The following is an 11454-nucleotide window of genomic DNA, read 5'->3' as shown; positions in this document are numbered from 1 at the left end:
AGCAGAAAGCCAAAATCACTCTAACAGCTTCGTAATGACAGCTACTTCCTTTGTCTCCCTTCCTTCTTTCTTTCCGAGATGGATGGAGAAACGTATCGAAACAGATGTGGTTTGAATAGAGAAGTAAACATAAGAGTGATGCACGTTCTTTTCCTCCAACGCTGATTCCTTTTCTCAGACACCGATTATTTTTCTCCAACACCGAATACGTTTCTCCAACACCGATTCATTTTCTCCAACTCTAATTCCTTTTCTCCAACACCGATTCATTTTCTCCAACTCTGATTTCTTTTCTCCAACACCGAATCCGTTTCTCCAACACCGATTTCTTTTCTCCAACGCTGAATCCTTTTCTACAACACCGATTCCTTTTCTCCAACACCGATTCATTTTCTCCAACACGAATTTCTTTCTCCGACACCGATTATTTTTCTCCAACACCGAATCCGTTTCTCCAACACCGATTCATTTTCTCCAACACGAATTTCTTTTCTCCGACACCGATTATTTTTCTCCAACACCGAATCCGTTTCTCCAACACCGATTCATTATCTCCAACTCTGATTCCTTTTCTCCAACACCTATTCCGTTTCTCCAACACGAATTTCTTTTCTCCGACACCGATTATTTTTCTCCAACACCGAATCCGTTTCTCCAACACCGATTCATTATCTCCAACTCTGATTCCTTTTCTCCAACACCTATTCCGTTTCTCCAACACGAATTTCTTTTCTCCGACACCGATTATTTTTCTCCAACACCGAATCCGTTTCTCCAACACCGATTCATTTTCTCCAACACGAATTTCTTTTCTCCGACACCGATTATTTTTCTCCAACACCGAATCCGTTTCTCCAACACCGATTCATTATCTCCAACTCTGATTCCTTTTCTCCAACACCTATTCCGTTTCTCCAACACGAATTTCTTTTCTCCGACACCGATTATTTTTCTCCAACACCGAATCCGTTTCTCCAACACCGATTCATTATCTCCAACACTGATTCCTTTTCTCCAACACCTATTCCGTTTCTCCAACACGAATTTCTTTTCTCCGACACCGATTATTTTTCTCCAACACCGAATCCGTTTCTCCAACACCGATTCATTTTCTCCAACACGAATTTCTTTTCTCCGACACCGATTATTTTTCTCCAACACCGAATCCGTTTCTCCAACACCGATTCATTTTCTCCAACTCAGATTCATTTTCTCCAACACCGATTCCATTTCTCCAACACGAATTTCTTTTCTCCAACACGAATTTATTTTCTCCAACACTGATTCCTTTTCTGCATCAGCGATTTCTTTTCTCCAACATGGATTTCTTTCCTCCAAAAGCGATTTCTTCTCTCCAAAACCGATTCCTTTTCCCCAACACTGATTCCTTTTCTCCAACACCGAAACCTTTTCTCCAAAATCGATTTCTTTTCTCTAACACCGATTCCTTTCCTCCACCACAGCAGATTCAGAGCTGAGGTGCTAATTGGAATAACCCATCGGTTGCACTTTTAAGCCGAATTAAAAGTGGACAGAAACGTGAAAGAAAAAAAGGTGGAAATGGAGGGAAATAGAATAGCTAAAATGTGGGCCCACTGAGAAAAAAAAATTAAATAAATAAAAGAATAAAAAAAATAAACCTTGTAATATCTACAGTCTACCGCATGAGGACATTATAAATCCTTTCACAGAATAGGGTACGAACTCTCTCATCTCTTCCATGTTCCTAAAATGATTTTTCACTAGGTCCAGAGAGAGAGAGAGAGAGAGAGAGAGAGAGAGAGAGAGAGAGAGAGAGAGAGAGAGAGAGAGAGAGAGAGGGGTACCGAACTCTTCTATTTTCTTAGAATTATTTTTCACTAAGCAAAGAGAGAGAGAGAGAGAGAGAGAGAGAGAGAGGAGAGAGAGAGAGAGAGAGAGAGAGAGAGCAAAGATACGAACTCTCTCCTCTCTACCCTGTTCCTAGGATGATCTTCCCTAGGCCCAAAGAGAGAGAGAGAGAGAGAGAGAGAGAGAGAGAGAGAGAGAGAGAGAGAGAGAGAGAGAGAGAGAAAGAGAGAGCAAAGAATACGAACTCTCTTCTGTACCATGTTCATAGGATGATATGATCTTCCCTAGGCCCAAAGAAGAGAGAGAGAGAGAGAGAGAGAGAGAGAGAGAGAGAGAGAGAGAGAGAGAGAGAGAGAGAGAGAGAGAGAGAGCAAAGAATACGAACTCTCTCTTCTGTACCATGTTCCTAAGATGATCTTCCCTAGGCCCAAAGGAGAGATAGAGAGAGAGAGAGAGAGAGAGAGAGAGAGAGAGAGAGAGAGAGAGAGAGAGAGCTAGGCACCGAACTCTTTTATTTGCTCAGAATTATACTTCACTAAGCAAAGAGAGAGAGAGAGAGAGAGAGAGAGAGAGAGAGAGAGAGAGAGAGAGAGAGAGAGAGAGAGAGAGAGAGAGAGAGAGCAAAGATACAAACTCTCTCCTCTCTACCCTGTTCTTAGGATGATCTTCCCTAGGTCCACAGAGAGAGAGAGAGAGAGAGAGAGAGAGAGAGAGAGAGAGAGAGAGAGAGAGAGAGAGAGAGAGCCTCTCCCTTCTGAATTCAAATAGGTAAAACAACCGACAACAAACAATATCAAACCGTTCAATCAAAGAGCGTAACCAAAGTACTTTCAAATTTCCCACATGAAATATGCCTCGCAACCTTTTCATTTCCATATCCTTGCTGCGACTACACTTGCCAGTATCCTTTCAACCCTTCAATACAAAACCCAATAATCATATTCATATGAAGGGCAACGAGACTCCCTCTCTTGACAGTCAGTTAATTCGCCATTACGCAATCCCGAATTGGGAATATGAATACGATATGAAGTCTCGACTCCATTGCGAGGCTATGTTCACCATTTCGGATTATTGGAATATTCCGAAATTATATGGGATAACCCCCCCAACCCCCTCCTAACCCCATACTCAACACCCATCCCCTCCTAACTACCCTTCCAACCCCTTACTCAACCCCACCCACGCCCCCTTCTGGCATATCTCGTGCCCCTGGTTCAGAAGACACGCCTACCTATCAGGCAATCTTATGTTAATACAACGACATTCTCTCTCTCTCCCTCTCTCTCTCTCATAAGGTAACATGTGGATATGTTTTTTCACATCTCTCTCTCTCTCTCTCTCTCTCTCTCTCTCTCTCTCTCTCTCTCTCTCTCTCATAAGGTAATACGTGGATATGTTTTTCTCATCTCTCTCTCTCTCTCTCTCTCTCTCTCTCTCATAAGGTAATACGTGGATATGTTTTTCTCATCTCTCTCTCTCTCTCTCTCTCTCTCTCTCTCTCTCTCTCTCTCTCTCTCTCTCCATATACCAATCAAAGTGAGGGTGACTTTTGCATCATGTATGTGAATTCATATACGTACAGGGAGAGGTTATTCCGTTACAAGCAAGCAATTTGTTTGAACATTCAGCTGACTCGGAATAGGATATGCCATTAAAATAGATATGGTTTCTATCTTGGCCAAATTAAACCGACATATTGGCAGTACGTGCTTTCCTTCAGTTAACCAGACTGTACTTTGCCAAAAAAAAAAAAAAAAAAAAAAAAAAAAAAAAAAAAAAAAAAGGGAAATTTGAGAAATGACTAGCCACCTTAAAATATCCTTGCCAATATTGAAATATTTCTGTATACAGATCGTAAAGATGAGAGTAGACACCAGAATTAGCTGTGACACATAATGTCATCATAGTACAGCGGCATAGCAGACCAATTGTTCAAATTGGTCTAAAAGCACCAAAATTGGCACACATGTAGATTAATATATTCTAAACATTTTTGGATATGGAGGCATTCAAGATTAGCCCTTAGGAAGATATGGCGGCCATTGTTCAAAATGGCCGCCATTTAACATTAGCGTCATTACATAGACTTCATTATGTGTCGTTAGTTTGGTGCTAGATGGGCCAAAATTCCCTTTTTTTACATCAGAATTAACATCAATAAATGTTTAACAGATATTTAGATGAATCTTCTCAAAAATGGCCCCCAAACTGGCCGCCATTTTGTGGAAAAAGTGGACATTTGATGAAGATTTCAATACTCAATGACATAATACCTCTAATAACCAGTACCTGATTTCAGGAACACACTTTAATTGCTCAAGTTGCTTTTTTATTTCAAATTGCTGGCAAAATTGCTAGTCAAAATAATACACAGAGTACGGGAAGTTTACAGTATGGTCAGATTGTAGTTATATAGTCGACCAAAAGCCCAGTCTCTAGGCACAGTACTTGTGTAATCCTGCAGTACATACATGTAATACAATAACGTAGATTTTGCCACACTATGTTAATTATGATTCCGAACTTTTCAAATCTGGTCACCAGAATTATGAATGTCTACAGATCATAATGTTGGTTAGCAAGTTTTCTGTCCCAATCTACTGGCATTCGCCTTCACAGAAACATAGACCAGTGCATTGCAGTGAAGCGTTCTTGCACTTGCAGCGGTTTTTGCAGCCTTTCTTGCATCCGCAAGACACCAGCTCATAGCAGGCCTTGGATGCCTCAGGGAGTGTGGTCCAGAGTGGTGTGTAGAGCCCATCATCACTCCGATGCCAGCCCCAGTCTGTTGGTGGAGGGAGCACGGGCGTTGGTACCAATGCCTGGCCCCAGACATGACCACCCTGAAGGGCAGATCTCTTCACATGCTGCTCCAGAGCAGCGTAGGTTGGCGGGATGTTCTGAACAGAGTTCGTCTTTGCAAAGAGCTGCTTTCTCGCCTTGTTGACGTCCTTGCATTTGCTTGTGCGGTCATACAGGAGTATGACAAACCTCTCGATGACATGCATTGTATCCTCTTGGATGCTTGTGGGTGCATTTGCCAGACTCAGCAGGGCATCAGTGAGTTCTGGCAGCGTGTTCCATGTTGCCCAGGCAGATTTCTTCCCATGTCCGACGAAGGCTGACACAGTATCACACCCTGTGATGGCATGAAACATTGGAAGAGCACATGCATTCTCTGGACCAAGGGAGGAAGCTATTTCATGGGCTGCAATGTAGCGGTAGTTCTTGCCTGTCCCAAAGGCTACCCAGAGTTCGTCTCCAGCTGGTAGTTTCTGGACTACCATCACTGCTAGGACCACGACGTCACTGTCTACTGTTCGAACCTGTATCTGGTGGTGACCATGTTGTGCAGCATGTGCTACATGTAGCATCATGCGGGTGTCTGCCTCTTCTTGGTTGCATGGTGCGAGTGAGTTGACATCCTCTTGCTGTGGTCAATGTTGTCCACAGCCGCAGTTGTGAACACATTGCTACGCAGGGTAGGCGGGCAGACCACTTCCTCTATGCGGTACAGCTGACACACGCTGTTTCCCATCTGGGCAGAAAGACGTAGGACTCTGTCATATGAGATGCTTAGGCCCAGAGAGAAGAGCTTGTCCACAAGTCCTCTCTTGCGTGTTTCAGCATACAGCATCAGCCCAACATAGGTTGGAAGAGGAGTTTCTTGAGACGTACTGTGTCTGACAGCTGGAGGCTCCTGTGTCTTGGTTGCTCCCTGCTTCCGACTTTGCTTGACACTGTTGAACTTGAGAAGCTGCGCAATGGAAAGAGCTGTTTGTGTTGAAGAGGAATGGCTTTGATTCTTGATGGTGGGGCCATCCAGCACCATATTTACCATTGCAACTAGTACGTTTGGCACAGAGTCCTCCTGACAGCCGCCCGGGAATGATCCACGGAATTGGTAAGTGTCTTCAAACATATATCGACGAACTATCTGTGCAGCACGCGCAAGGTGAACTGCCTCAGTGTCACAGTCTTGCTCGCAGGCTTTGCCTAGCGCTTCACCAATGTCTTCATCAAACGCTAGTAAATCATCTCGGCCTTTGCTGTGGGATCTCAGGCCTGGTATCTGGGCTAACAGGCGCTCTTTCAGCCTTGTGCTATTAACTTTCTGGCACAAAACAACCCCGAGCTGTTCCATTCTTGTTGTGTATAGCTTTACAAGTTCTGCGAGTCTGAAGACTGGGGTGGTGCCCTCTTCTAGGTGGGTTTCCTCGATATACAGGACCAGTTCAGCCAGTACGATTCTTGACATTACACCTTCATGGTCAGTTTTCTGCTCGGCTTCTACAGTGGTCTTTGCACGATAGTAAAGAGCCAACAAACACTTGGAATGGTACTTGGCCTCCAGAGCCACCATATCACCCATGCTGAGCCTGGCTATGAGTTCATTGTCCCCAACTTGCGCTGCACACTTCCGTACGCGTGTGTCCACCTGGAAGGTTGTTACTTCATGTAGGGTCTCTGTGCCAGACTTTCCACAGAAAAAGCAGGAGGTGCCGCTGGTAGTGGCTTCTGAAGAGTATGTTCTGGCGCGCTTGGCCTGGACATTGTCAGTACTATCAAATGCTGAGCTGCTTGCGATGCGTCTCTTCTCTGCTCTTCGTAGCATTGTGTTATTGTATTTGAGCATACATGTTTTATGCCACTTGGCCTGGTGGGCAACCATTGTCGCCTCAACACCTTGTCCTTCATCTAGTCTCTGTAACTGAACAGTTCTTGGCAGTTCTCCGAGTTCATCAAATTTGACCAAGTTTGCAGCCATTGTCGTGTATCCACTCCCAGGGTCTCGGCGTTTAGACAGTACTGGGCAGACAAGTGACTCTGTTGTCTCCTCTTGACATACAAGACACAGCTTCCAGTTTGTCTCAGGAGGTGTTGTGGGAGTACGTTGCTCAAAAGTATCGACCAGTTGGAACTTCTTTGCCATGGCTGCAGTCTGGAACAACGCGTCTCTGATGTCAGGTGGTGCTGCTGCTGCCTCACCTGCAAAGACACAAAACACCACCATGTTACCACAAGTTACTACTACAAGCACCATGACTATCAACACTATACTATTACTGCAGCCGCCGTCACTGCCACCAACGCTGCCGCTGCAAAGTAAAATTCATTTTCTTGTGAAATGGTAGCCAAATTATTTGGTAAGCACAGAAGTATGTGTAATTGTACAATACTTATCACCTCTAGCACACTTATCACCTTTAGCATCCACAAAAAGACAAATTATGGTACATATTCAATGACGCTAACGGTAAATAGCGGCCATTTTGAAAAATGGCCGCCAAATGTGCTACGGGGAGAATCTTGAATGCCTCCATATCCAAAATTGTTCAGAATGTATTAATCCACATGTGTGCCAATTTTGGTGCTTTTAGAACAATTTGAACAATTGGTTTCATATTTCTTACTATGCCGCTGGGCTATCATAATCAGTAATGCGATGATTCATTTCAATTTTCTCAAATATATTAGGTTTTATTAATATATTAAACTCCAATAGATTGTAATGGATACTTGCATGTCTCAATACCCTTTTCTTTGTTCTTCTAAAAAATTAACAAACTCAAAAAACAAATAAACAAACACATACACACACACACACACACACATATATATATATATATATATATATATATATATATATATATATACATATATATAATATATATATAAATATATCAATATATATATACATATATATAGATATATATATATATAAAGAAACAAACACACACACACACACACACATATATATATATATATATATATATATATATATATATATATATATATATATACAGTATATATGCATGTATATATATGTATATATATTTTAAATATTTATCTATATATATGAATATATATATATATATATATATATATATATATATATATATAAATATATATATACATGTACATATATATATATAAATATATACATATATATATATATATATATATATATATATATATATATATACATATATATATATATATATATATATATATATATATATATATATATAACTACACAGCACAACATCCTTTAAAACGAGACAAACAGATAACAGAAAAAGGAAAGGTAGCAGTATGAAGAAAGAAAGCTATGGGGGGTGGAGGGTTCGGGCAAGAAAGCACAGTACCTTTTTCCCGTCACAGCCAATACGTTATATACCAAATTACAGTCGGAAGTCACCAGTAGCATTAACCCCTCAAAGCTAAGTGACCTACTACGTATGTCTCATGCCCGAATGCTCTTAGGGTTTGGACCGTACTGAAGGAAATATCCTATTTTGGGGGAGATGTTTGAAATCTTGAAATGGGAACTGGTTATTATTATTATTATTATTATCATTATTTGCTAAGCTATAACACTAGTTAGAAAAGCAGAATACTATAAGCCCAACTATTATTATTATTATTATTATTATTATTATTATTATTATTCCTTGCTAAACTATAACACTAATTGGAAAAGCAGAACACTATAAGCCCAACTATTATTATTATTATTATTATTATTATTAATTACTAAGCTATAACCCTAGTTGGAAAAGCAGAATGCTATAAGCCCAAGGGCTCCAACAGGGAAAATAGCCCAGTGAGGAAAGGAAATAAGGAAATTACAAGAGAAGTTTTCAATAATTAAAATAAAATATCTAAAGAATAGCAACATCCCAAAAAGTCTTTCACATATAAACTATAAAAACTTTAAAAAACAAGTGGAAAAGAAATAAGATAGAATAGTGTGCCCGAGTGTATCCTCAAGCAAGAGAACTCTACCCCAAGACAGAGGAAGACCATGGTGATTCGTCAATTTTGGTCAAAAGTGATAAAACGAGAATTCCAAATCCATTTCCAATATTCCCGGATAGTGCATTCCAGTTCGTAATACTAAGTATGTAGTAGATTCTAATAGCCATGTCTTCTCTACCATGAGGCTCAATACTACATAGTATTATAGAAGTTTTATTCCAGCTGTGACCAAACTGTGTGATGATCTTCCTCATAAGGTAGTTGAATCGGTGAAACTTGAAAAGTGCAATCTTGCAGCAAATGTTTTTATGTTGAACAGGCTGACAATAATCTCTTGATATTTTTTCTCTAGTTTTATTTATGAAAGATCTATTTTAATGTTTTTGCTGTTCTTAAAATGTTTTTATTAATTGTTCATTACCTTTCTTGTAGATTATTTACTTCCTTATCGGCTTTCCTCCCTAGGCTATTTTTTCCTGTTCGAGCACTTGGGCTTATAGCATCCAGCTTTTTCAACTAGGGTTGTAACTACTACTACTACTACTACTAATAATAATAATAATAATAATAATAATAATACCTGTGGGTTACGAATGTTGGGGCTGGGGAGACCAATCAGATCAGGTGTAAAGATAAAGCAAGGTTAAATGAGGTTAGATAGCCCGCTGGAAGCAGGAATGGAGGTAAAGCAGTAGAAAGCTAATAAATAGGTGCAACTGGGGACCCAAAGAACAAACACTGGGTCGAAGAAACGAAGCAAAGACCTTAGTTGTGTCCACAGTGCTCCACGTGAGATGCACAATAGATAGTAATTACATATGGGAACTATCAGTAAGTTATCCAGTTGATAGTCCACTATACCTCAGGTAATGGTCAGTGTGTCAAATCACTAAAATAAACAAACCTAACTTGACCTTCAGGAATTATATCTATGAATGCAGTGTTCTTTTTACAATGGTTTCAATCAGCATTATTCTTTATTCATAAACTTATTTTCCTTGTAGTTTAGGTAATAATAATTATAATGATTATAATGATAATAATAATAATAATAATAATAATAATAATAATAATAATACCGGCATACAGTATATAAACCCCATCACGTAAATACAAACAAACACTTACAAACACAGAGACAGACACACACACACACACACACACACACATATATATATATATATATATATATATATATATATATATATATATGCGTATATATACACATACATATATAAATACATACACACATATATATGTAAATGTATATATATATATATATATATATATATATATATATATATATATATATATATATATATATAATTGCACCACATTCAAACAATAAGCAGTTCCCACAATAAATTGTATAACTAGAAACCTTCTATTATTATCGCCCATACAAAGTCATAAATCTACACCATAAGCTTTCTCCAGCTCCTGTATAAAAGCGACGTAAATAAATGTTCAAACCTTGGTAAGTCTCTTAAAAAAAACCACAAGATTGAACGTAAACAACTATTACGAAAATAGAGGAAAATGAATTTTGTTTCTGAGGAATTTCGATGGTATATGGCAATCTTGTATTGATAAAAGCAATGGGATTTTTTTTTATATTACCAAAATGAACGAAAAGATGGCTAAGGTACTTAGGAAATCAAAATAAAATAAAAACCTATGTTTGTTGAAAATAAAAATCATTGTATAATTATTCATGAAAAGAACATATAATCTTGTACTAGTAAAAGCAGTAGGATTTTTTTATATTACCAAAATGAACGAAAAGATGGCTAAGGTACTTAGGAAATCAAAATAAAATAAAAACCTATGTTTGCTGAAAATTAAAATCATTGTATAATTATTCATGAAAAGAACATATAATCTTGTACTAGTAAAAGCAGTAGGATTTTTTTTATATTAGCAAAATGAAAGAAAAGATGGCTAAGGTACTTAGGAAATCAAAATAAAATAAAAACCTATGTTTGTTGAAAATTAAAATCATTGTATAATTATTTATGAAAAGAAAATATAATCTATAAAAGAAACTGGTCTCCAAAATCATATATTCAAAGAAAATATGTCTTTATTTTGTACTCACAGATTAGAGGAAGATAGCTTCTGTATTGTCATGAATGAAAGCAAATACAGTTTTAGTAATTACATAAATTAATGAAATCAAATTAAATCTATGCATGATTATACGCAGATTAGAATAAAATAGTTTCTGTATTTTCATAAATAAAAGCAAGTACAGTTTTTGTAATTACATAAATGAAGAAAATCCAATGAAATCTATGCATGATTATACGCAGATTAGAATAAAATAGTTTCTGTATTTTCATAAATAAAAGCAAGTACAGTTTTTGTAATTACATAAATCAATGAAATCAAATCAAATCTATGCATGATTATACGCAGATTAGAATAAAATAATTTCTGTATTTTCATAAATGAAAGCAAGTACAGTTTTTGTAATTACATAAATTAATGAAATCAAATTAAATCTCTGCATGATTATACGCAGATTAGAATAAAATAGTTTCTGTATTTTCATAAATAAAAGCAAGTACAGTTTTTGTAATTACATAAATTAATGAAATCAAATTAAATCTATGCATAATTATAACCAGAGAGCATTCCAGATACAAACACGTAGCTCCTTCGCATGTACAGCTGGCTTCATTAATTCGGATTCACTCGGTTGTGTTTTAGCAGATGATGAAACTCATTGTTACCTGCTACAATATACAGCCCACAATGTGAACCGGAATGAATGACGCCAACTGTACCTATGAACACTCAAAGCTAGTCTTCATATAGCGGTTAAAATACTTAAAGTAGTTCTTGCAATTGTGATGT

The sequence above is a fragment of the Palaemon carinicauda genome, chromosome 12 (genome assembly GCF_036898095.1).
Source record: "Palaemon carinicauda isolate YSFRI2023 chromosome 12, ASM3689809v2, whole genome shotgun sequence".
Taxonomy (NCBI): domain Eukaryota; kingdom Metazoa; phylum Arthropoda; class Malacostraca; order Decapoda; family Palaemonidae; genus Palaemon; species Palaemon carinicauda.
The sequence above is the reverse complement of the archived record's forward strand: the minus strand, read 5'-3'. Positions refer to the sequence as shown.